Consider the following 27,940-nt stretch of genomic DNA (forward strand, 5'->3'; position numbering starts at 1 on the left):
GCTCACATGGTTCACATGAAGTCAGTCTTCTTTCTGAGCCTGATCACAAGGCCATGACTAGTGTCAGCTGGGGTTAAAGATCAAAGTTCAGGTGAGAAACCAGAGTTTTCACTGAATCCCTTGGTCAGAGATGTGGCCGACTGGAGAGGAGTTGCACAGTCCTTAGACCAGGAAACAAGGTGGCACTAGGTGGAGATGGGTCAAAGTCAGGAAATAAACTGAACAGAGTTCCAGAAAAGCAGTGAAGCATATACAGGACAAAGTTGAAAATATAATGATTGGACTCTGAAATCAGGTAGCAGTCAAGCAACGAGGCAGAGTCAAGACCTAGAAAGATCAGCAGGAAAAGGAGTACTAGGGACTGTGAACAGATCAGATGCAACACTGCAACTCAAAGAAAGTAAAGGAGTATTGGGGCCAGGTGCAGTGGCTCATGCCTGTAATCCCAGCACTTTGGGAGGCCCAGATGGGCAAATCACCGGAGGTCAGGAGTTTGACACCAGCCTGACCAATATGAGGAAGCCCCGTCTCTATTAAAAATACAAAAACTAGCCGGGCATGGGGGCGCATGCGTGTAATCCCAGCTACTCGGGAGGCTGAGACAGGAGAATCTCTTGAACCCGGGAGGAGGAGGTTGCAGTGAGCTGAGATAGTGCCACTGCACTCCAGCCTGAGCAACAAAGCAAAATTCCTTTTCAAAAAAAAAAAAAAAGAAAGAAAAAGAAAAAGAAAGTAGAGGGGTATTGGGTCCGAAAAGCTGATGGAAGTGTCCTGAAAGCCAAGAGCAATCCCTAGGAATGATATTCCTTGAGCGTTCAGGTATAGATAACAAAGCACCTGGAGTAGGAGTCAGGCACAGGGAAGTGAGCAGCTCCTACTTTGTTTTAAGGTAGCTCCATTTTATCTCCACAGAAGAAAGTCAAGCAAGATAATAAAAAGAGAACACAGTCCAACTGGTTCTGATTAAAAAAAAAAAAAAAAATCATAGAAGACTAGCTCTGCCAGGCCAGGGAATAAGTCAAAAAACCTCTGAATGGCTCTGCTCACTAGGGACAACCAGCAATGGAAGCCAGACAGGAAGATAAGCTGGGAGCTTCGCTGTCACTGCATGAGCTCAGGTAAAAACAAGACTCAATCCTCTTCCTCCAGCAGAGCACATCATGTCATTCTCTACAGTCTCCACACACTAGACAAGGCGCATTAACTTCCTAGTCACTTCAGTACATATCAGAAACGTGAAAAAAGAGGCCAACTGGAGCCTGCCCCTAAACCACCCAGTTTTCGTTGGTATTATGACAACGTCCTCTCCGTAGCAGCAGAAATGCTAAGGATGTTGGGGGCTTTGGTTAGCAAAGATGCCTGAGAACAGAAGAGAGCACACATTCCAAGAAAGCTATACAGAGACACTGTTTTGATCAGTCTGTACACCCACCCCCAGACTGCCATTCCGCAGTGCCTGTCCTTCCTGGAGGACAGAGCCAGGGCAGGAGTGATTCAGCATAAGCCATCCCCACTAACCTTGTACATAGCCTACTTAATATAGCAGGCTTAGATGTCTCAATACTTTAACTGGCAACACTGAGATTCTGCATATTGCAGATATAGAAGCAAATCAAAAACCATTTTTAGATTTGCACAATTTTTCTAGTTAGGATTCCCAATATCAATACATACTATCTTTGGCTTAACCATCTACTAACTGGAAAAGTCTCAACTTCTCTAAAGTTTCATTTTCACAATTGTAAAATGGGAATAAGTATATCCTAACAATCTTAAAATTAGTAGGAAAATCAAATGAAAGAAATCATGAGAGATTTAATATGGCAACAAAATGTACTGTCTCTTCCAATCTCCATTCCCACCTCCCCAAAACACAAACTTTATTGGAGTGATAAGACATGAGACATTGTGAAAAAATACAAGCCTACATCAAGCACCTACTATGGAAAGATGAATGTTAGCTGGATTGGTAGGGAAAGTGTTTTTGGGAATAGATTTCAGATGATTTCTGAAAGACTGGTAAGATTGGAAGAGGCAAATCTCTTTTCTAGGTCCATATTGCATGGAGCATTTATTTAAACTGTAGTTAGAATATCTACAGTTAAGGAGTTAACATTATAAATATCACCACAATCACTCTTTATGACTTTTAGAAATACGGAGATTTAGGCACAAAGTGGAGAAAGAACTCAATTCAAAAGGTCACAACAGCAAAGAAGAAAATGAAGCCCAGTTCAGCACCCAAGCTCAACAGGAGCATGAAATAACTGGTGATCAGTCAAAACCAGTAAGGTCTACTGATCAACACCACTGTGACCCTACCCAAGAGATTTACCGTATGCCACCAAGGCATGGAAGTATCATTCCTATAAACCATGGTAAACCAGGGAAAGAGAAATCAGACTATGTTGTAGGATGAAGTCTTCATAAAAGACTCATAAATCACTTTATTCTGGAGCCAAGGGGGTTAAAGTTGGTTCCATATATATATACATATACATATATATATATATATATATATATATATTTTTTTTTTTTTTTTTTTTTTTTTTTTGAGACAGAGTCTTGCTCTGTAACCCAGGCTGCAGTACAATGGCGTGATCTCAGCTCACTGCAACCTCTGCTTCCTGGGTTCAAGCGATTCTCCTGCCTCAGCCTCCTGAGTAGCTGGGATTACAGGTGCACACCACCACGCCTGGCTAATTTTCGTATTTTTAGTAGAGACGGGGTTTCACCATTTTGGTCAGGCTGGTCTCGAATTCCTGACCTCGTGATCCGCCCGCCTCAGCCTCCCAAAGTGCTGGGACTACAGGCGTGAGCCACTGAGCCCGGCCTGTTCTCTATTTCAAACCACAAAGACCACAGCCAGTTTAATGGAGCTTAAATTGCAAAGCTGGAACAAGATGTCACCAAGGCATCTGCTGACAATTTTCCTAACATTTTTATTAGTAACTCCCAGTTACCCTCTCCTGGTTCTTCTAGTCCACAGAGAGGTCAATAAGAGCAAATGAGGAAGTGAAGAAGAAGAACCAAGATCTTCTGTTGCAGTTTGGAATCCAAAACTGCAACAAAAGGAAGACTGCTCCAAATTCCCAGTTTCTACAATGTCTAGACTAGAATACAATCTTCAAGAAATGGTCTACTTGAGTATTCCATTCAGCCAATGACTGGTCTCTTGTCCTGCCAGTGTTTCTTATTGGGTATTGCCTCAACCCACTTTAAGGTTTATCATACCACTGCTTCTCAAGAGAGGCTAGTTTTGGCCCAAAGAGGGCAAGGGGCAATATCTGGAGACATCTTTGGTTGTCACAACTGAGACAAGGGGTGCTGCTGGCATCAAGTGGGCAGAGGTCAAGGGATGCCCATAACCTAATAGTGCACAGGACAGTCCCTCACAACAGCGGTCTATTTAATAAAAATGTTTGCAACTTCCGATTTAAGTGTCGAAAATAAAACTGTAGAACTACTAAAAGAAAATTACAACTGTACTATAACTTTGGAGGTAGAGACGGTTTTCTATAAACATAACATGAAAAGAGTAACCAAAAATTTGATTCATTTCTTCCTCATTAAAATGTGAAACTTCTCTGTGGCAAATAAAACAAAACCCACAAAGTTAGCGGCAACTGAAAAAAAGTTTCAACATCAAAAATGTTACACAAAATTCAATAAAGTTCTACCCTGAGATTCACAGTTCTACCCTAGATTCACAGATTTGGCTTATGATAACTGGATTAATTTAACATCTCTTCTTCAAATTATGAGGCATTTCTTCACATTCATGAAGACTTATATGAATTTTGTACACTCCATGAACAAGTGAGCATCTTAAGGCTAATCATGCCTTTGTACTGATAAGTTCTTCTCTTACAGAACCAGTGGTTTGCTAGTTTATAAGCCTGAATAACTTTATGCATCACATTCCCTAAAATGAATTTTCTCATTGACTTTAGTTTCTACTGCTGTTTGCATTTTTAGTATTAAAGACTAAATTACATAAACATTAATTTAAAAGAATTATAACATCAAATATTGGCAAGAGTATAGTGAAACAGAAGTGTGCTTTGATAATATACATTGGAAGCATTCAGAAAGTAGACATCCATTGATCCAACAATTATTTTGGGACTCTGATGAAATATAGAAGTACATATATTTAAAGATGCTTTATGCAGTGTTAATAACCAAAGTTGGAAACCTAAATATTTAGCACTAGGAAATTGACTAACTAGATTATGGTATATCCATGCAGCCTTAAAATAAACATCTATACTCAGTGATATGGAAAAATGTTCACAACATATTATTGAGTTTTAAAAAACAGGCTTTACAAAATAGTTAAGAGGGTATACTTTTTATTGTCTTTTTACCCAAGTAAATTTTTTTTAAACAAAAAAGCAAGCTTCATGTTCTCACACATAAATTTGGTATATATATTATATAACATGTATTTTATGTAATATGCAAATATATCTTATTATATACTATCTTTATACATAGAAAAGGGCTGAAGAGCTAAATACCATACCAACGTGTTACAAGTAATTAAATCTATGGGTGATATGAGCAGTTTTATATATTTTTTCTTTCATGTTTCTAAATATTTACAATTAATGTGAATTAGTTGCAGGAAAAGTTTTCAAGATAAGCTACTACTTACATCTCAATGCTCCAAACTGCATACTGGATAAAATTCCACCTTTTCTAGTTAACTGGAGAAATCATTACGAACATTTATTACCCGTTTTTCACTCAATGCTGGGATGCCTCAGAGGCTACTAGAGTATACGATGCTGCTTCCCTCACTCATTAGGTAGCTCCAGACTGCAATTCTTTTAACTCCTCTGCCAGCTTTAACATTTCTGTCTTTGACCTTAGTGGCTCTTGCCATTGTTCATTACTGTCACGTTGGAGTCCTTCTCCATTTTAATGTATTGCTTTTAATTCAACAGTAAATCAAAAGTATAAGAACTCATTAATAAAAATGAGAAAGAAAAAAAGACTGAGGGAGGGGACAGGGTCTCTCCTAAGGTACAAGTTGGAATCGGCTTTTGTGAGCACTTTCTACTGCCCCCAATTTCTACTGTCCCAAATTTTTCTTTGGGAAGGGGAGGGGAGGTAGTGGTATATATCTCTAAATTCAAAGCAAGGTTTTAGCACAATTGTTCAACTGTCTCCACCGTAACACATACATCCAAAGACATTCAAAAATAAGACATATGCCCACGGACATCTGGCGCCCACGTAAGGGCTTTAGTTCAAGCAGGAGGATCCTGTGGACTGTGTGTAGCCCCTTAGGGCAAGAGCTGTACCTCCACATAATTCTTTGCAACTCAAGAAAACTTATCGAAATTTGAAGGACAGTCATGTTATCATGAGGATAACTTTGAACTTACTTGTTTATTTATATGAATGAATTTCAAAATAAATGATTTGCAATTCAGTGCTTTATACTTAACCACATGACAGAGGTGTGTGGTAACACTATAGCAGAGAGCCATGTTTTCATGGTTACTACTGCCAGGAATGTGGCTATTGAAGAAATAGAACACTACTATGTCTAATTACCACAGGCCGAAAGTGAGGCCTCTTGTACCAAACAGTAAGCCAAATGTTCTTGAAGGAATTTTTTCTAAGTGAATATAAACTCAAGATTTTATTGTCTTCATAATAAAAGAAAAGGTAGGCCGGGCGTGGTGGCTCAAGCCTGTAATCCCAGCACTTTGGGAGGCCGAGACGGGCGGATCACGAGGTCAGGAGACCGAGACCATCCTGGCTAACACAGTAAAACCCCGTCTCTACTAAAAAATACAAAAAACTAGCCGGGCGAGGTGGCGGGCGCCTGTAGTCCCAGCTACTTGGGAGGCTGAGGCAGGAGAATGGCGTAAACCCGGGAGGTGGAGCTTGCAGTGAGCCGAGATCCGGCCACCGCACCCCAGCCTGGGCAACAGAGCGAGACTCCATCTCCAAAAAAAAAAAAAAAGAAAAGGTAACACTTAGAACTGGACCACTTAGCCCTTTCTCTTCTTATCTCCTCCCAGTTCAGAATGCTTGCCTCTTTTAATAGCCAGCATTCTCTCAGATCTGCAGTTGGGCTCAACACACTCAAGCCTTAGCACAATCTTCTTTGTAGTTTTAGCCTTTTTCCAGAAAATCGGCTTAGTTTGCCCACCATAGCACTGTGCTTCCTGTAATAATGCCGCTTTCCCTGGGCATACAGAGAACCCTTGCCCTTCTTTACTGTGTCACTTTGTGGGGTTGGTGCTTGCCACACTTCTTACAAAAGTCCAGCGGGTTTTAGGAATGTTCACCATGTTTGCGTGAGCACTATCAGCATGGAAAAAGTTAGGATTTTGTTTCTTTTTGTTTTGTTCGTTTTTGAGATGGAGTTTCACTCTGTTGCCCAGGCTGGAGTACAGTGGTGTGACCTTGGCTCACTGCAACCTCTGCTTCCTGGGTTCAAGCGATTCTCCTGCCTCAGCCTCCTGAGTAGCTGGGATTACAGGCACGCACCACCACACCTGGCTAGTTATTTTTGTATTTTTAGTAGAGACAGGGTTTCACCAAGTTGGCTAGGCTAGTCTCAAACTCCTGACCTCAAATGATCCATCCGCCTTGGCCTCCCAAAGTGTTGGGATTATAGGCGTGAGCCACCATACCCAGCCTCTTGAAGGAAATTTGAAGGGCTACGTGAATGATGTGGATAAAGTTTTAGTGTGCTGGATATAAGATCAAACCAGCCAAAACATTCCCTTAAGCCAAAGTCTAATCTAGAGCTAGACACTACTAACTCTCTTCAATTCTATGAAGGCTGAGGAGGTAAGGAAGCTCCAGAAGAAGTCTGAAGCCAGCAGAGGTTGGTTAATGAGATTTAAGGCAAGAAGTCATCTCTATTACATAAAAGTGCAAGGTGAGGCAGCAAATGCTGATGTAGTTGTAGCAAGTTATCCATAAGATCTAGATAAGACCATTGATGAAGATGGCTTCACTAAACAACAGATTCTCAACAGAGATGAAAAGCCTTATATTGAAAGAAGATGCTGTCTAAGACTTTCATAGCTAGAGAGAAGTCAGTGCCTGGCTTCAAACCTGAGAAGGTCAGGCTGACGCTCTTGTTAGGAACTAATGCACCTGGTGACTTTAGGTTAAAGCCAATGCTCATTGGCCAGTCTGAAAATCCTAGGGCACTTAAGAGTTATGCTAAATCTATTCTGCCTGTGCTCTACAAATGGAACAGCAAGGCCTGGATGACAGCACATCTGTTTACAGAATGGTTAACTGAATAATTTAAGCCCACTGTAGACTTACTACTCAGGAACAAAAAATTCCTTGCAAAACATTACTGCTCCTTGACAATGTACCTAGTCATCCAAGAGCTCTGATGGAGATGCACAAGGAGATTAATGTTTTCATACCTGCTAACACAACATACATTCTGTACACGCTGTAGCTCAAGGATCAAGGAGTAATTTTGACTTTCTTTTCTTTTCTTTTCTTTTTTTTTTTGAGACAAAGTCTCACTCTGTTGTACAGGCTGGAGTATAGTGGCATAGTCTTGGCTCACTGAGACCTCGGCCTCCCGGCTGCAAGCAATTCTCCCCACCTCAGCCTCCCCAGTAGCTGGGATTACAGGCAGCTGCCACCACGCCCAGCTAATTTTTGTATTTTTACTAGAGACAGGATTTCACTATGTTGGCCAGGCTGGTCTCGAACTCCTGACCTCAGGTGATCCGCCCACCTTAGCCTCCCAAAGTGCTGGAATTACAGCAGTGGGGCACCGTGCCTGGGGAATTTTGACTTTCAAGTATTATTATTTAAGAAATACATTTCATAAGGCAATAGCTGCCACAGACAGGAGATTCCTCTGATGGATCTGGGCAAAGTAAATTTAAAACCTTCTGGAAAGGACTCACCATCTTAGATACCACTAGGACCATTCATGCTTTTCTGGAACATGGCAGGAGCTGAGCAACCAAACCTCAGGGAGTAGGCCTCTGTGACTAGCAGTTCCCTGCTCAGGTGAGTGCTGGAGGAGCCTGGTGGGGCCGTGGGTGATGCGGAAGAATGCTGGGGTATGTGGTGGTGAGTCCAGGCTGAAGCTCCATGTTGGCCACCTTGTCTTGTCCCAGGGTGCACTCTCTGCCTTCGACTGCCCACAGGAGTGGCTGGGGGTTTTTGCCATGGTGGCGGGGGAGTAGAAGGTGAGGGTGTTACCAATACCTGTGTTTAGGAGGTGGCTGCTTTGTTAGGAAAAGCTATTACAAAGGGAAATATTACCAAATGGTGTCTTTTTATTTTTTATTTTTTTCTGTTTTCATAGTGTTCACAGCAAATCTGAGTGTTTTACTTAAAGCGTGGAATACAGAAAACAACAAAAAACTTCAGCTAGTGCTTTAATCTCATCTGAAATTCTACAGGTGTGTGTTTTATAAGGCGTATATGGCAGAATTTTAAGCCAATCTGAGATTCTCTGTTTTTTGGTAGCATTATTTTTGAAAACTACATACTGCTAAATGTTCAACTGGTGAAACTGAAAGTATTTCATTGACAGGAAATTAATCAAGAGGAAGAACCTGCAGCTCGCACGCTTCTGAGCTGCTAAGGATGGCTCCGGCTCTCTGGACAGCCCCAGCTCCCTGGACAGCCCTTCCAAGTAGGATGTCACAAGGATCCCTCACATGGGATCTCCTGTTGCTATTGCTCCTGAGTTTCCTTGTGATGTGTTACCTCAGCCTTCCCCCACTACAATGTGACAGAACATGTAAACTGGATGTGCTTCTGGAGTATGAGACAATTTACAGACAATACCTTCGCTTTGCATTTTGAGAGCATTCAAACTGCTCTCATCAAAACCCATTTCTGTACCCAGTGCAATGGCTCATGCCTGTAATCCCAACACTTTGGGAGGTTAAGGCAGGAGGATCACTTGAACTCAGGAGTTCGACACCAGTCTGGGCAACAGAGGGAGATTCCATCTCTACCAAAAAAAAAAAAAAATTTTTTTTTTTTAAACAGCCAGGCATGGTGGCATGCGCCACTAGTCCCAGCTACTCGCTGGGAGGATCGCTTGAGCCCAGAAGGTCAAGGCTGCAGTGAGCCATGATCATGCCACACTGTACTCCAGCCTGGGCGACAGAGTGAGATCCTGTCTCAAAATCAACCAACCAACCAACCAACCATTTCTCGTCATCCCAGTAACCCCCATCCCTCAAATATGAAAGCCACGCAAGCCACTGGAGTTACTTGAGATGAAAAAAAAGTTTTGGTGGAGATAAGAGATTCTTACGTTATATCTGAAAGGGAAGACAAAATGTTAGCACTGTGCTCAGAGGGTGAACACCTTCTTTATGGTGACATAATGCAACCAGATGTTTTGGATACATATAATAACATGACCTTGAAAACCATTATGGTATTCAGGTGGGTAACTGAGTTTTGCCCCAATGCAAGTACATCATGAATACAGACACTGATGTTTCCATCAATATTTGAAATTTAGTAAAGTATCCTTTAAACTGAAACCAGAGAAGTTTTTCACAGGTTATCCTCTAAGTAACCATTATTCCTACAGAGGATTTCACCAAAACCCCCATATTTTATACCAGAAGTATCCTTTCATGGTGTTCCCTCCATACTGCAGTATGTTGGGTTATATAATGTCCAGAGGTTTGGTGCCAAGGATCTATAAATGATGAGTCATGTAAAACCCATTAAGTTTGAAGACGTTTATGTCAGGATCTGTTTGAATTTCTTAAAAGTGGATATTTATACTCCAGGTTCTCACTCTAGTGCCCAGGCTGGAGTGCAGTGGTGTGATTTCAGCTCACTGCAACGTCTGCCTACTGGGTTCAAGTGATCCTCCCACCTCAGCCTCCCGAGTAGCTGGGACTACAGGTGCACACCACCACACCCAGATAATTTTTGTATTTTTTGTTGAGACTGGGGTCCTGCTATGTTGCCCAGGCTGGTCTCAAACTCCTGAGCTCAAGTGATCCACTTGCCTCAGCCTCCCAAAGTGCTGGGATTATAGGTGTGAGCCGCTACGTCCCACCCCTTTTCTTTTTATGTAGAGTTGATGTGGATGTCTGTCAACTCAGATGTGTGATTGCAGCCCATGACTTTTCTTTCAAGGAGATCATCACTTTTTGGTAGATTATGCTAAGGAACATCACACGCCATTATTAACTTCACATTCCACCAAAAGCCTGGAGACGGACGTGACACTTTGTGGAAAGTGTTAAAGTTGTGGAAAATTCATGGGGAGGTCCGTGTGCTAGCTTACACTGAACTGAAACTCATGAAGAACCCACAAACTAGAAACTGGAGGGTTAAGGTAGGATTTATTTTGACAAAATTCAAGTCAGGCTCTTTAAAGATGATATTCAAAAGAATTAAATATAAAGTAATTGGTGGTTTTTGCTAATGAAACTAATGAGACCAATTTGAACATGTCCATAGACTAGAATTTCTTAAAAGTGACACTGAATTATAAGCTCATTAGTCCATAATAAGAAAGCAATGTAGAGTTTTATTTAACAATCTAGTCACTTAATTTTGTGTATAACTTATGTGGATTACCAATTAAAAAATATATATAGTTCTGTGTAAGGAAAAAAACTTCACTGAAATTGTATCAAACACAATTTCATCTGTTTTTGGTCATTTAGAAGGTCCTTCACGATGTTGCAGTATTTCAGAGTTATCAATTATTATTCAATATTACCTCACACTTTCTGGGTCTGTAAATGTTATGACAGCTTCAATACCATATAAACAGAATAGCAAATCACTCTTTACATCTGATGCTTTTCCAGTTATTTCACTGATAATTATTGATAGTTCCATTAATGTAAAGTCTTAGGTTGTCATTGTGTGTCAGTAATCTCTCGGACTTTGTTAAACATTTTACTGTGGTAATAGAGAGAGAATTAAAGCAAAAAAAAGCCTGAATTATTGCCTTGTTTTTAAAAATATAGTCTGCAATGTGTGTGTGTGTGTGTGTGTGTTTGTTGTTGTTTTGAAACGGGATCTCACTCTGTCACCCAGGCTGGAGTGCAGTGGTATGATCATGGCTCACTGTAGCCTTGACCTCCCAGGTGCAATCGGTCCTCCCACCTCAGCCTCCTGAATAGTTGGAACTACAAGTGTATGCCACCACATCCAGCTAATTTTTTTTTTTGTAGAGACAGAGTCTCACTATGTTGCCCAGTCTGGTCTTGAACTCCTGGGCTCAAGGGATCTTCCCTCCTTGGCCTCCCAAAGTGCTAGGATTACAGGCATGAGCCACTGGGTCCAGCCTCCCCAATGTTTTTAGATGTCACTGTCTCATTTTTCCACCTGGAAATTAGGAATAATATAGAATGCATGCAGTATGTTTCCTTTTGGAAAGTACTTTGAAGACAAAAAAGAAAGGAGAGAATCCGGTGGCTAGAATATTATGAATATTCCAGGATTGAGTTGGAAAGAGAAGACTGAAGACCAAAGCTGCATTCTTAATCTGTCTCAGTTTTTTTGTACTAACCATCAGTTTGTGAATAAAGAGGAAAAAAGGAAAAAGGAAAAAAATTTCATGATTCATGAGAAGTCAAAATACCAACATTAATAGGAGTTTGGAAGAAGCTGATTCCAACTTTCATGGATGACTTTGAGGGGTTCAAGACTTCAGCAGAGGAAGTAACAACAACTACAGATGTGGTGAAAATAGCAAGAGAACTAGAATTAGAAGTGGAACCTGAAGATGTGACTGAATGTCGCAATCTCATGATCAAACTTGAACGGATGGAAGTGGCTTCTTATGGATGGCAAAAAACGTGGTTTCTCGAGGTGAATCTACTCCTCATTGTGATGTTGTGAACATTGTTGAAATGACAACAAAGGATTTAGAATTACATCAACTTAGCTGATAAAGCAGCAGCAGAGTTTGGGAGGGATGACTCCAATTTTAAAGAAGCTACTGTGGGTAAAATGCTATCAAACAGCATCAAAAACTCCAGACAACTCTTCTTCTTCTTCATGAAAGGAAGAGTTAATGGATGTGGAAAACTTCATTGTTGTCCTATTTTAAGAAACTGTCACAGTCACCCCAACTTCCAGCAACCACCACCCTGGTCAGTCAGCAGTTATCAGCATCAAGGCAAGACCCTCCACCAGCAAAAAGATTACGACTCACTGAAGGCTCAGATGATTGTTAGTCTATTTAGCAATAAAGTATGTTTAAATTCAGGCATGTACATTTTTTAGACTTTACACTTAGTAGGCTTAAAACACTTAGTAGACTATAGTACAGTGTAAACATAACTTTTATATGCACTGGGAAACCAAAAAATGTGTGTGACTCGCTTTACTGTGATATTTGCTTTATTGCAGGGGTCTGGAACCCTGCAATAGCTAAAGTGTGCCCAAGTATACCACTGGGTGTTTTTAATATTTCTTCATATTGTACACAGTTCTGAACTCTCTGACATATTAAAAACTACTTGTGTGACTCATACAACTGCAGCCTTAGCATTGATAGCATAAGCTGTGTAACTGGGCTCAGTAGAGAGTTGTCTGATAAGATGAGTCTGTAGCCAGAAGCAATGCTTGTTTATAGGTGATTCAGCATAGAGGCAGTTTATTGGGACTCCAACTGACAGCATCTTAGAGGCAAAGACAAAGGATGAAAGAGCCAAAGATAGAACAGAGCCATCAGCCAAAGCCCCAAGAGGCACTTATGTCCAGAATAAACTGGGTGGACCCACCTTGAGCCCTAGGTGACCAAAATAGGAGCCCAAGGGTTACAAGCTACAGCCAATCACTATTCTCAAGAGTATGACTAGATTTCAGTTAACCTTTGCAAAGACAAAACCCAAAGACCATAGGTAGTGAGTTAAAAAAAAAAAAAAAAAAATTGGCTTATCTGCCTACATGGACCAAATGGTTCACTTTCTCTTGGCTTCATTTTAGCTCCAAGGGGTGGAGTCTATTCACTTTGCACGTCTCAGTTTGTTGCTTCAAATGGATGGACACTAACATTAGGACATGAAAGTTTGGTAAGGAACAGGATTTATATACAAAGTATCACCTAAAAAATACTTACTGATTACAAAGTGAAAAATAGTAACTTAACAGTGGAGAAGCCTGGCAGATACCAGTTAACTAGATGATTTAGGTTGTTTATCAGTGATGGGACAAGTAGGCATCAGGACCTCTTGTTATGATGCACCTAGAAAGACACAACATTGCAGTATCCCAGTCAAAAACACATACCTTAAATCTAAGCACAGGGAACAGCAAAATCACTCAAACTAAGGAACATCCTATAAAGTAGAATTGGCCTGTACACTAAAAATGTCAAGGTCATGAAAGACAACGTAAGATTAAGGAGCTGTTCCAGATTAAAAGAGATTTAAAAGACATGACAAGTAAATACAATGTTTGATCCTAGATTAAATCCTGAACTGAGGGAAAATGTTTTTCTTTTGCTACAATGGACATGACTGGGACAATTAGTAAAATTTGAATAAGCAGATTAGATAACAGTTTATATCAAAGTTAATATCCTGATTGTAACATCTATACTTTGTTTTTTATTTAGTTTGTTTTTTTAAGGAAATAAACACTAAAATGTTTATATTATATACTGTAAATAATTGTAAAGGGATATTATATATTATGTGGCTGACTTTTAAGTAACTCAGAAAAATATGTGAATAAAGATGGAATGATAAAACAAATGTAGCAAAATATTAACCACTGGTGAATCTGGGTGAAGAGTATATGGGAATCTTTTATATCATTTTTCTACTGTTTATGTAACTGAAATTATTTCAAAATGAAATTTTTAATTAAGAAAAGAAAAGGACAAGAGGAGTGAAAAGTCCAGCCCCCTGAGGCGTTCCTGGCCACAGAGACTCAGGGTTCTGAGGCTGGCCTTCCTCCTTTGGCACTGCAGTGACAAACAGGATGAGCAAAGACTTGGGAGCTGTGCAGATCTGGGTTCCAATCACTGTGCCTCACACAAACTAAGCTCACTAAAAAAAGATGGTATTTATTATTTCAAATTTTTAAAAAGCAACAGAAAAATATGAAAGGCTTCCTCATTCATTTTATGGAGCAAGTTAAGTACAGCCCTAATACCAAAACTCTGGCATTCAGTACAGGAGAAAAGAAAACTATGTATTATCCCATTTACAAATTACTAGTACATTGAATCAGACAGTACATTAAAAGAATAGGACACCACGGCAAAATCAAGTTGGTTCAAAAAAGTAAGGATGAATGGATGGAGGGATGGACAAATACCAAGCAGTTCATTAAAATAATTTATCAGTTATGGAAGTAAAAAAAGACAAAGACTTAGAAATTCAATAAAGAGGCATTTTCGATATTTGAACATCTTTTCCTTACTTTTAAATGTTTATTTTTCCAGTGGGACTGTTTGTAACTTTTCTGATTACAAAAGTAATCATGATTATTGTAAAAATTTTCAAGTAATGCAGAAGTGGGTAGAATAGAGTTTCCTCACAGTCCATAACACTGTGGAGTCTTTCCAGCTTGTGAAAGCATCTGTACAAGTAGGTAGATCTTGTAGCAAGAAACAGAGGCGAGAGAGAGAGAACCCTATTCTGAGAACAAAAGGCAATTCCTCTGTTAGTTTGCAGGCTCTCACAAAGCATACCACTGATAAAATGGAGTCCACACTATCACCTCCCTTTCCATGATCTTCCCCCTCCTGCCTAACCAGCCATCACTCCAGAAGGTCGCAAATCCACATGTGAGTCACTTCAGAGCAGCTCTCCTCACATGTAGGTTCCCACCACTCAGATACTATCCATCCTCAGCTATAAAGGGCTCTGTGTAGAAAGATAACAGGGTAAAAAATATAAGATTTTAAGAGAGAACATTTAGGAATACAATTTGAAAGATGGGGAAATTAGAGAATTAAGGAGATACTGTGCAGAATTAAAATCATCATCATCATCATCTGCTTTGCAGACTACACAGTGTAAGAAGCTTATTATTTAGAGAACATTTGTGTTTAAATTCTCCGGTGTTTCAGGAGTTGGCAGCAGGTTTTCAGAACTCAGACATCATTTGAGTCACGGACAGAATTGGAAGCCTGATGCACTGATGCTGTTTTCTATCTATGGCTGAAAAATGAGGCATTTTCCGATAATAAGAGATACAGAATCCAAGAGGAAGCATACCCACTTCCAGTTTCAAATAACTTCCCTTGCAAAAGGCAAAGATCCTTCTGAAACTAGGTTAGAGAGTCTGATCTCATCCCTTCAGAAAACCAGACCTCAAGGTTGCAGTAATCTGACTCTCCAGTGTTATTCTGACCAACTTTATAAAAACAAAAGCTACCTTTGATGCACCTCAATGCCTAGTCAACTCACCAGAGAATCAAATATTAAAAATTAATCAGGCTGGTCAGACACCATTCAATGTCAGGCAGATTTACATAGGAGATGGAGCTCTGGGGTGACGCAGAGTGAATGCTTATCTTTCATGTTGTCATGAACTTGCACAATTTAGCTCACGGCCTATTTCTTCTCCTGGTCATGTCTAATTCTGGGTGGGCAGCTCTGCAAAGGCTGAGCAGCCAAGCTTCCATGTGGCCTCATTGCTTTCATGCTTCTCCTCTCCAACTGTTCCTCTCCTCCTCCTAGGGCATGACACCTCCAAATGCTCATTGCTAACTCATCCTCTTATCTTCTTGCCCCACCATAGTATCAGTGGACAAAATCCACAAGCTGGCAAGGTTCAAAGCCATCACCTCTATTCTGAAGTAGACACTGAAGGAACATGCGAGCTGACACAGGGGTGGGATTTCACAGGATGGAAAAGGAAGAGAGGAACACACCAGGCTGAGGCAGAGACTTTAAAAACATGCGGAGGATGACTGGGGAAGTGGCAAGCAGTCCAGCGGGGCTGCACCTTAGGGTCCAATACAGCTCTAGCTCTGGCACTGCTTCTCCCGGGTGCCACACCCCAACTGCACCCCAGCCTCTCTGCATGGAGTCCCTCAGATACCTCACACTAAACATACCCTAGCCAAAACCTTTCTCCTTCTTGACTCTAACTTTTGGCTAATGGAGCCACCATGCTTTTGGTCAGTCAAGCTGAAAACTTAAGTCACCTCAGACTCTTCCCTCTCTGTCTCAACATACAGTACTTCAAGAATTTGCATCAATGCTTCTCCAAAATGCTCTTGAATCCATTCCCTACTCTCAATTCTTCCTACCACTAATTTCAGCCTTATGTCTCACCTGGGCTTTTTGTTTTGTTTTGTTTTGTTTTGAGACGGAGTCTCACTCTGTCACCCAGGCTGGAGTGCAGTGGCCGGATCTCAGCTCACTGCAAGCTCCGCCTCCCGGGTTCACACCATTCTCCTGCCTCAGCCTCCTGAGTAGCTGGGACTACAGGCGCCCGCCAACTCGCCCGCCTAGCTTTTCGTATTTTTTTAGTAGAGACGGGGTTTCACCATGTTAGCCAGGATGGTCTCAATCTCCTGACCTCGTGATCCGCCCGTCTCAGCCTCCCAAAGTGCTGGGATTACAGGCTTGAGCCACCACGCCCGGCCTCACCTGGGCTTTTACAGAGCCCCAGCATGTGCCACACAAACTCCCACTCTTCCCTGGAGTCAGTCCAGTCCTTTTGTCACTATGAAGCCCTCACTACCCCAGCAGTTTGTCCCCTTTTTTCTTGCTCTCACATTGCTGTGTACTTACCTTTACTACTAAAAGCCAGCACACAGAATGATCACTACTTAAAACATGTCTGTTTCCTCCATTCAACAACAAATTTCTCAAGGGTAGACACTGTGTTTTGTAACTTCAGAAAAAGATGCCTCCCAAGCATCTTACATGGTATCTGAACATAGCATTTCACAATGAAATCATGGTAAACTAGTGGAAACCCTAACCATTCTCCCTGCTCTGCCTTTTCCTTCTTATGCAATTTTTTTCTAACTTTTTATTTTGAATTAAGTATAGATTCACAGGAAGTTGTGAAAATAGTGCAGAGAAGACCCATGTACCCTTCATCCAGTTTCCCCCAGTGGTGACATTTACAACATCAAAACCAGGAAACTGCCACTGGCACAATCCACAGAACTTATTCACTCCAGGCTGAGGCAGAGACTTTAAAAACACGCTGAGGATGTTTTACACCAGTTTTACATGCACTTACATGTATGTGTAGTTGTATGTAAATTTATAATGTGCAGATTTGTGTAACCACAACCACAGTCAAGATACAGAAACTGTTCCATCACCACAAAGATCCCTTATGCTGCCTGTTTATAGTCATCCTCCTCCCCTACCTTCCCCTGGCCCCCACACTGCCCCTAATTCCTGGCAACCACTAATCTGTTTTCCATCTCTTCTACGGACACTTTCAACAGTGTCCCATTGCCTAGAGAAGAAGGTTCACAGACCTCATCTGTGGCATTCAAGGCCTTTAGGATGTGATCTAGAGCTACTGTTCAACCCATTCCTCCCCTCCACCCCCATAAACTCACTATTCCAGCTACACAGGACAATTCACTGTCCTAGGAACATGCTTTGCACTTTCCTCCCTTTGTATCTTTGCTCATGTTGTTTCTATGTCTAACCTTCTCTCCCTGCTTATTCACTCAGAAGAGCCATCTTTAAGGTTCAGCATAAATATCTTATTTACAAAAAGCTGCTTCCTGATTTCTACCATCCCCAAGCAACTGTTTTTTCTCATCTCTGTAATCCCTCTCTTATAGCACTCAAGTCACAAGATTATTGTGTGTCCATGTCTTCCCCACTTGACCACGAACCAATTGAACACAGGGATGTGTATTATTCACTTTTGTCTTCACAAGACCTCAGCAATTTGACGCCACAGACTTTCACAAATCCTTCCCTTGTACTCCCTGTCACTTGCTGCACTTAGTGCTGGAGATACAAAGATAAATATCCCCTGATGAGACTTACGGGCTAGTACCTCAATGTCTGACTCACTGAGGATACACATAGCAACTTCTTGAATGAATGAATGATAAAAATCTGGAGGTCACTTGAAAACCGAAGGCTCAGTGATCTAGAACAGACATACATCATCCTGCTGCCACTGAATGGCACTAGAAGCCACCAATCATTGATCACTCAATAAATGCTTACAAAGTGACTACTGCATGACAAGCACCTCTCTACGTGTTGGAGATAAAGCAATAAACAAAACTGACACAAATCTCTGCCCTCATGGAGCTTGCACTCAAGCAGGGAGACAGGCCATAAAATAAATACATACATTAAAAATTAGGTTAGAGGCTAGGTGTGGTAGCTCACACCTATAATCCCAACACTTTGGGAGACCTAAGTGGGATGACTGCTTGAGCTCACAAGTTCAAGACTAGCCTAGGTAACCAGGTGAAACCCCATCTCTACAAAAAATACAGAAATTAGCCGGGCATCGTGGTGCACGCCTGTAGTCCCAGCTACTTGGGAGGCTGAGGTGGAAGGATGGCTTGAGCCCAAGAGGCAGAGGTTGCAGTGAGCCGAGATCGCACAACTGCACTCCAGTCTTTTCTCAAAAAAAAAAAAAAAAAAAAAAAAAAAAAAAAAAAAGGTGGGTTAGATTGTGATAAATGCTGTGGAGAAAATAAAGCAAGAAGGTTTGACAGGGAGTGTTATGTGGGGGAAGAGGGGGAAGAATTTCAAATTAAGGGTCAGAGAAGGGTTCCCCAAGAAGGTGACATATAAGCAAAACTGTGAAGGGGTGAGTGGGCATAGCATGGGGCTATTTGGAGGAAAAGAACCCCAGGGAGAAGGAAGGACAGGCAGGAGCACACCTGGCATACTCAAGGACTAAAAAGAAGGGTGGAGCAGGTGAATATCAGAAAATGAGCACAGTAAGATAAAGGTAGGAGGAGGAGTCATCGTATGGCCTTGTAAGAAACAGGAAAGACTTTGCCTTGATTTCTGATGATACTTTAATGCTTTATCTCTTCTACTTTTCTTTCCCATGAGTATTTGGTTATTCTCTATGACTCCCACAAGCCCCCAAAATAGTACTCAGTAATAAAATAATTTATCAAACACAGATAACGACCACTGCTAGCTACCGGATACAAAATCTATTAAACATGGTCATCAAGAGGTGGGACAGTATCATTAAAGCCTTCTAGATTACACTTATAATGAGTCAACCTATTTCTAACTCAGTAATTTTTTTAAATTGATTTTACCTTGACTCATAAGAGTAGTGATACAAGAGAAACTCTCTCTTCTACAACTCAATGAATCAGGCCAGTGGTTGGATCATCCAGCATGTGGGCAGAGATTAGCCATGACCACTCAGCTTGCTGTGAGCAGACATATGTTCTACATCAGGGAGGGGGAAGAGCCTGATAATCTCATCAGGTGGAGCTGGTCAAAAGAACTGTCTTATGGGACCTCGGGGTACAATGGCAACAGGGGAACATATGTTTCCTGCCCCCAGGTCCTTTTAAAATAAACTAAAGGCACACAAAAATAGAGAAAAATATGCATTTGGGTTGGAAACCAGAAAGGATGCCATCCCACCTGCCTAGAGAAATATCTGCTAGATTTAGTCAAGATGAAGCAGGACCAAAGAAGGCCCAGCTAGCTTTCTAAGAAGCAATGTGTCCTGGCAATAAACGTAGGCAGCAATAAATGCAGGCAGCATCTGCAGGACACAAAAGAAGGCTAGGTCAGCAGACACAGAACTGATACAACACAACCCAAGGCCCACACCAACAGCCTTCCTCAGAGCCTTGAGCAGATATTCACCCACCCAGCTCCTTGCCCAGGCCAACAGCTTGGCAGAGAGAGTAGCACTCAAGGGCTGGGTCTGGCATGGGCAGCCAGTGTAAATTCAGTCAACCTAAAATTTCCCCTTGTTCCTTCATTTGAATATGAAGAAGACAGAAACTCACAATTATCTCTCTAAGAATTCATCTCCCATGAGATTATGGTGATGACTGTAAAACTATGTTCAGAATAAGATTTAAGGAGTCAGTGTAACTATGATACTTAAATAAGTGGTTTTTAAAATGGGATTTCTGAAATAGGTAAGACTGGAAATTAAAACTTTGAATGCTGGTTTAAATAGTAATGGAGGAAAGGAACAGCAAATTGAAGACTATACAATCAAATTGGAAAAGCAAAACAAATTCCCCAAGAACTCAGAGAAATGTCAGAAGACAAAAATGAGATAGAGATTAATTTTAACACAGGACAGAGAAAGAACATGGCAAATTAAAAGCTTGGGCTTAATAAAAAAAATTCTTAGAAATAATAAATTCAGCAAAGTTGCAGGATACAAAATCAGTTACATTTCTATATACTAACAATGAACAATATGGAAGGGAAATAAATCCATTTCATTTACAATAACATCAAAAACAATAAAATAATCAAGAATAAACTTAACTAAGGAGATGAAAGACTTGTACACTGAAAATGACAAAACAATGCTGAAAGAAATTAGAGAAGACACATACAAAAGGAGATATCTTGTGTGTATGTGGATTGGAAGACTGGTTGTTAGGATGTCAATATTATGCAAAGCAATCTACAGGCTCAATGCCATCCCAATAAAATAGGCTGGGCACAGTGGCTCATACCTGTAATCCCAGCACTTTGGGAGGCCAAGGCAGGCGGATCACTTGAGGTCAGGAGTTCAAGACCAGCCTGGCCAACATAGTGAAACCCCATCTCTACCAAAAAACACAAAAATTAGCTGGGCATGGTGGCAGGTGCCTGTAGTCCCAACTACACGGGAGGCTGAAGTGGGAGAATCACCTAAACCCGGGAGGGGGAGGTTGTAGTGAGCCAAGATCGTGCCACTACACTCCATCCTGGGTGACAGAGTGAGACCTTATCTCAAAACAAAAAGAAAATACCAATAAAATGAAAAATCCAGGCCGGGTACGGTGACTCAGGCCTGTAATCCCAGCACTTTGGGAGGCTGAGGCAGGCAGATCACCTGAGGTCAGGAGTTTGAGACTAGCCTGGCCAACATGGCAAAACTCCGTCTCTACTAAAAATATAAAACTTAGCCAGGCACGGTGGCGGGTGAATCATTTGAACCCGGGAGGCTGAGGCAGAAGAATCATTTGAACCTGGGAGGCAGAGGTTGCAGTGAGCCAAGATCGTGCCACTGCACCCCAGCCTGGGTGACAGAGTGAAACTCCGTCTAAAAAATAATAATAAAAATAAAAAATAAAAAAAATCCAACCTAAAACCCACATGAAACCTCAAGGGACTCTGAATAACCAAAACAAATCAGAAAAATAACAAAATTGGAGGTCACATAACTTCTGATTTTAAAACTTACTATAAAACTACAGTCATCAAAACAGTGTGGTACTGGCATAAAGACAGATATAGAGACCAATAGAATAAAATAGAGATCCCAGAAATAAACCCTCACATACACGGTCAAACGATTTTTCAGCAAGGGTGCCAAGACCATTCAAGGGGGAAAGGATAACTTCTTCAACAAATGGAGCTGGGAAAACTGGATACCCACATGCAAAAAAAGGAGGACCCATTCTTACCTTATGACTACACAAATATTAACTCAAATTGGATCAAATATCTAAAAAGTTAAAACTACAAAACCCTCAGAAGAAAACATATGGGAAAATCTTCATGACATCGAATGTAGCAATGACTTCTTGGATATGATACCAAAGGCACAGGCAACAAATGCAAAAATATGCAAATGGAACTATAGCAAAAATTAAACACTCTTGAGTTATCAAAGGACAACTAGCAAAAGAGTAGAAAGGCAATCCATGGAATGGAAGAAAATACTGTATTTATAAATCATACATCTGATAAGGAGTTAACATCCAAAAAATATTTAAAAATTCCTAAAATTCAATAACAGCCCTATTAGAAAAATGAACAATGGACTATAAATAGACATTTCTCCAAAGAACGTATACAAATGAGATATACAAATAGCTAATAAGCAGCACAGGAGAAGATGCTCAACATTATTAGTCATTAGGGAAATTTAAATCAAACAACAATGAGATTATCACTTCACACCCACTAGGATAGCTATTATTAAGAAAAAACAGCAGAAAATAACAAGTTTTGGTAAGGATGTGGAATAATTGGAACCCTTATGCATTGCTGATGGGAATGTAATATGGTGCAGCTGCTGTGGAAAACGGTATGCCAATTCCTAAAAAAATTGAGCACTGAATTACCTTATGATCCAGCAATTCAATTTCTGGGTATATACCTGTTATGGCTAATATTAGGTATCAACTTGACTGGATTGAGGGATGCCTAGATGACCGGTGAGGCAGTTTCTGGAAGTATCTATGAGGGTGTTGCCAGAGGAGACTGACATTTGAGTTGGTGGACTGCAAGGGGAAGACCCACCCTCAATGTGAGTGGGTACCATCCAATTGGCTGCCAACATGGCTAGAACAAAGTAGGCAGAAGGGGGATAAATAGCCCGCAGAGTCTTCTCGCTGTCTCTCTCTTCCCATGCAGGTCTCTTTGCTTCCTCTCCTCCTGCCCTTGGGCATCAGACTTCCAGATTCTTCTGCTTTTGGACTTTGGGACTTGTACCAGTGGCTTCCTGGGGGCTTTTGGGCCTTCGGCCTCAGACTGGGGGCTGTACTGTCAGACAACATTGAGACTTCCTTGGTAAAACTTATACAGCACATGGTTTAGAGTTGGTTGTGAGGCTTTCGGGCTTGGACTGAGCCAATATTGGCTTCTCTCTCCCTGAGCTTGCAGATGGCCTATCATGGGACTTTGGCTTGTAATTGTATAAGCCAATTCTCCCTAATAAACTCCCTTTAGATATACTTATACCTTATTGGTTCTGTCCCTCTAGAGAACCCAAATACAATACCCAAAAGAACTGAATGCGGGGTCTTGAAGATAGATACATATACCCATGTTCACAGCAAGATTTCTCACAACAGCCAGAAGGTAGAAGCAATCCAGCCATCCATCAACAGATGAATGGATAAGGAAACTGTGGTATAGACACACAATGGAATATTATTCAGCCTTAAAAGGGAAGAACATTTTGACATATACTATAACATGGACAAAATTTGAAGACATTATACTAAGTGAAATAAGCCACTCACAAAAGGCAAAATACTCTATGATTCCATTTTAGATGAGGTATCTATGTAGGCAAATTCATAGGGACAGAAAGTAGAATGGTGGCTGCCAGGGGCTGGGGGGGACAAGGGGAATTGGGAGTTAGTGTTTAATGGGCATAGACTTTCAGTTGGGATGATGAAAAAGTTCTGGAGATGGATGGTGGTCATGAGTGCACAATAATGTGAATATACTGCACGTTGTGCACATGTACCATAGAACTTAAAGTGTAATAAAAAAATGTTATTCAACTGGGGATTTATTAATATATAAAGTCTTTCATCTGTTATAGAGAAAAAATAATGTGAATGTACTTAATGCCATAGAACTGTACACTAAAAAAGGATTAAAATGGTAAATGTTATATTATGTATTTTACTACAACTTTTAAAAAAGGGCTTCGGTGTAGAGTCAGCAGTCCTTCTACCTGTTAGTAGACAACTTTGTGGCAAGTTGCTTAAACTTTCTCAGAAGTAAAATGAGGTAACAATAGGACTGTGGAGATAAATGAGATAATTCCAATAGACACTTACTACATAAGCACTAAAAGTCAGCTCTTATTATGAAGATGACTATGAGAACGGCACAGCTGGCTCTAGACGTTTCACCAGAAAACAACAACAGTTGTATTTCTGAATCATTATCTAGGGAAGAATGTTTTCACATTCTTTGATATTTTATGATAAAGGTTCTTTCTAGTATCGTCTCTATGGCCCTTGTCCCCTTCACCGTTCAACTCTAAACCATGTGCTGTGTAAGTTTTACCAAGGAAGTCGCAATGCTGTCTGAGGAGGCAGGCCAATCCTTGGAAAATGAAAAACTGGTACATTCATACCAAGATGGAAGACATGAGCCAGTTTATAGAAAGCAAGTCAATGACAATCTCCCAGTTAGTCAAAGCCTTCAAAGGTTTTGTGTCCTCCACTCTACTATGACGTCAACTTTATGTTTTAGTCAAGGTTAAAGTACTATCTGGAGAACTGCTGACTAGGCTTCTGGACCTTTAGAAGTATCAGTGTCCTTAAGGGAAAGCAGCATTTTAACAAAGCAGGTTAGCCATGTGAAATGGCCTGAGCTCTAGATCTGGAGACCAGGAAAATTCAGTGTAAGTGGGTAATTCAAGGTCTCATAATGCCCATCACCTCCCTTAGTCCAATGGCCCACTTTAAGACAGGCATCTTGTCAAGGAAGATGAGATGCAAGCATCTGAAGGCACAGACTTTGTGCAATCCCAACAGCTCCTAGAATCACACCCCAAATCATGGGGCCAATGATCAAGATCCCTAGGAAGAGGGGAAATCACTTCCAAGCTACAGCACCATGACACAATAAGAAATATATATTTGGTCTTTGCCCCTGATTCCTGACACAGAGCACCTAAAACCCTTGTAGTAATTTCCTGAGTGGCAGGGGTGATAGGAGCATCTTTTGTTAATATTTGGTCTTAGTCCCTGTTTCCTAACACAAAAGCTTCTAAAACCCTTGAAATCTCCAGAACACGAAGAGTATCTTTTTGTTAAGTGAATGAAATGGCTAGTGGCTGGGCTTCCTAGGTAGCTTCTGGGTGGGGGCTGGTTGGCAGGGAACTCAACCATGTGATTAGAAGGTTAGAACCTTAAGTCTTACCCCTAGCCTCTGAGGAGTGGCAAGAGCTAGAGATGGAGTTAATCAACAAGGGCCAATGATTTAATCAATCATATCTATGTAATAAAGCCTCCATAAAAACCCTAAACAAAGGGCTTTAAAGAGCTTCTAGATAGCTCCACATGTGGAGGTACCTGGAAGGTGGCATGCCCAGAGAGGGCATGCAAGCTCCATGCCCCTTCCCCTATCCCTTGTCCTATGTAGCTCTTACCTGGTTGTTCATATAATAAACTGATAAACCTAAAGTATTTCCCTGAGTGGTGTGAGCCACTGTTGCAAATGATCCAACAGGAGGAAGGGGTAATGGGAACCCCCAATTTGTAGCTAACCTGGTACCAGAGGCTTGCAACTGGCATCTGAAATGAGGGCAGTCTTGAGCCCTTAATCTGTAAAATCTGATGCTAACTCCAAATAGACAGTGTCAGAATTAATTTGAATAGTAGGACACCCAGACGGTGTCTAGGAAGTTAAAGAATGGATTATTAGTGTGGAAAAAACTTAAATTTGGTGTCAGAAATGTGAGTAGAGGAAATGGTTTTCCTTTTGAGCACCATTATCAGGTGAGTCAGCTCAGAAGACAAGCAACAAAGAATTCGTTAACAAAGGTTAAAATTACTAAAATGCCTATTTCTGTTTCACTTATTGTCCACGAAGAGGAGAGAGAAATACCAAAGAAAAACAAAATACTGGTGAGAAAACAGGCTGAAAACAAAGGCAAGGAAGGAGAAAGAGAAGAGGAAGGGCTCATTGAAGGAAGGCAGACATGGAGTCACACAGGGACAGGTGTAACAGCTGGAAGGAGGAGTCTAGTAAACTATCTCTCATGAAGCCAGACCTGGTCAGGCCATTCCAGTCCTGCCCCGTGGAGCTGGCATTTCAAACTGAGAGCTTCCCAAGGGTGGCAGCAACAGTGTAGGGGCCCAGGTGAGGGACTGAGTCATGCCATTCTCCATGGCATTTTGTTTCCTTCTCTCCCAACCAGGAAAACAAAAACAAGAACAAAAACCTTTGCTCCCAACACCCTGTCTCCTTCACCACTCTGGTAGGTTGAATAATGGTTCCCCAAAAGAAAGGTCCATGTCCTAAGCCCAGAAACCTGTAAATGTGACCTTATATAGAAAAAGAGTCTTTGTAGGCTGTAATTAATTGAAAGATCTCAAGATGGGGGTCATCCTGGATCATCCCGGCAGGCCCTAAATCTAATGACAAGTGTCCTTAGAAGAGACACTCAGAGGAGAGACACACAGAAGAGGAGAAGGTCATGCAAAAACTGAGACAGGGCCTGGAGTGATGGAGCCACAAACCAAGGAATGCCTGGAGCCACCAGAAGCCAGAAGAGGCAACAAATGTTTCTGCCCTGGAGCTTTTGAGGGAGCACAGCCCTGTCAACACTTTGATTTCCCACTTCTGGCCTCCAGAACTGTGAGAAGGTTAATTAATTTCTACTGCTGTAAGCCACCCAGTTTGTGGTCATTTCTTACTGTGGCCCTAAGAAATTAATATGACCCCAACCACGAGGGAAAAAACAAAACATATTGCTGTCCCCTTTCCTCATGGACACCACCAAAAACCTTCTTCCTTCTAGGGTCTTCACTTACATAGTCTACCAAGGAAACCGCATGCCCACTGGTGCTGTGCTTTCCATGTGGACTTCGACCTCAGCTTAGCTATTCCTCAGAACTTTGCAGAGAAGCCCCGCAGGCCAGAACAGTTCAGTCCTGCTGGGCACTCAGCTGACCTCGTGTCACTTGGGCTCTGATCCTTATGAGAGACACAGAGGATGGGAGGCAGGGTATGTTATTTTGCTTTTTAACCCCATACCATTTAACCAAATGGAAATACAATTCCCATCTACATGACTCAAAAGATAAAGACAGACCACAGTAGAAGACATTTTAAGAACTGGCCTGGGGAGTTTCTAGAGGAACCTGAAACACAGGATTTCCTGGGAGGACCTCCCCAATCCTCCCTCCTCCTCACTCCTGGGTCTTGCTTTCTCTCATTTATTTTCTTCATTTCTTTCTTTCCTGTTTCTTTTTGGCTATGAATTTCCTCCTATATGAAAGAAACTATATTCACACACAAAGAAAGTGGAAACCAAGAAATTGTGACAGTCAACCCTACTGCACTGGCTTCAACTCCTATACTTTTACAGCTAAATTCACTTCCAGGACTTGAAAACTTACTGGTGGGAGTTCAGTGTCTGCCTTCCCCACTAGACTGTAAGCTCTAGCAGAAAAAGGCCTATACCTGTTTTGTTCATCATAATTTATGCAGTGCTTTCAACAGTGCCATTATGACCAGGGGTTTAAAATGTGTTTGTGGAATTACCAGTCTATATCAAAGGTTAAATACTAAAATGGTAAATTTTATGTTAAAGCTAAACATAGTGACTGGGCGTGGTGGCTTATGCTTGTAATCCCAGCACTTTGAGAGGTCAAGGCAGGCAAATCACCTGAGCTCAGGAGTTCGAAACCAGCCCGGGCAATATGGCAAAACCCTGTGTGTACCAAAAAGTCATTAGTGGGTACCACTTTCCTTTTTGGGTGATGAAAATGTTTTGGAACTAGACAGAGGTAGTGGTTGCATAACATTGTTTGGTTTTGGGTTTTGGTTTTGTTTTAGAGATGAAGTCTTGCTGTTGTCCAGGCTGGTCTCAAACTTCTGGGCTCAAGTGATCCTCCCGCCTCAGCCGCTTGAGTAGCAGGAATCACAGCCACCAGCCACCATGCCCAGCTGCACAACACTGTTAATGTACTAAATGCCACCCAACTGTTCACTTTAAAATGGTTGATTATGTTATGTGAATTTTGCCTCCATTTTTAAAAAATAATGAAAAGAAAATGGTGAAATAAACTTGATTTTGCCATTGACAATAGAGTTCAAAGTAAAGTATACATAAAAAGCTATTTTTTATGACTTAATCACCAGAGTACTGCTGGTGGGGCCCAGGGTGTAAATCAGCAGTAAATCATCATGGACACTCATGATGTTGAACTGTCTAAGTCCCTGTTGTGGGGCCGTCCCCGTCCCATGCACTACAGGATGTTCAGCAGCATATCTGACCTCCATTCATTTGATGCCTGTAATAGCCCTCCCTGAGGCATGACAATCAAAAATGTCTCTAGACATTGCCAAGTGTCTCCTAGGGGGGCAAAATAGCCACAATTGAGACC

General features: G+C 41.3%; 1 protein-coding gene and 1 pseudogene across 14 annotated transcripts in view; one reads left to right on the forward strand and one right to left on the reverse strand.

Annotated features, from left to right (window-relative positions):
- The window catches only part of AAK1 (AP2 associated kinase 1), a 182,025-nt gene that overhangs the window by 126,086 nt on the left and 27,999 nt on the right, over positions 1-27,940 (reverse strand). The window lies entirely within an intron of this gene.
- LOC104665729 lies at positions 1,034-10,185 on the forward strand (annotated as a pseudogene).

This window comes from Rhinopithecus roxellana, chromosome 17 (genome assembly GCF_007565055.1).
Source record: "Rhinopithecus roxellana isolate Shanxi Qingling chromosome 17, ASM756505v1, whole genome shotgun sequence".
Taxonomy (NCBI): domain Eukaryota; kingdom Metazoa; phylum Chordata; class Mammalia; order Primates; family Cercopithecidae; genus Rhinopithecus; species Rhinopithecus roxellana.